This window comes from Penaeus monodon, chromosome 31 (assembly GCF_015228065.2).
Source record: "Penaeus monodon isolate SGIC_2016 chromosome 31, NSTDA_Pmon_1, whole genome shotgun sequence".
Taxonomy (NCBI): Eukaryota; Metazoa; Arthropoda; class Malacostraca; order Decapoda; family Penaeidae; genus Penaeus; species Penaeus monodon.
Window position 1 is genome coordinate 14,327,563 of NC_051416.1, and position 225 is coordinate 14,327,787.

Sequence of the window (225 nt, forward strand, 5' to 3'; positions counted from 1 at the left end):
CATTGTTCTAGATAACTAGTTTCATTAATCTGGACTTAATGATCGAGCGACATTGAGGATTATATTTTTCCTTCCATTCTCCCTCATCTGTTCTCTCTCTTTGAACAGATGATGAAGATTCTTGGGAAAATTTGTTAATAATGCTTTCACGTGCTGGAATTATTAATCTTATTTTAATAATTTTTGGTTCATTTGTTTTAAATGTTGTTGATACTGTTATTATCG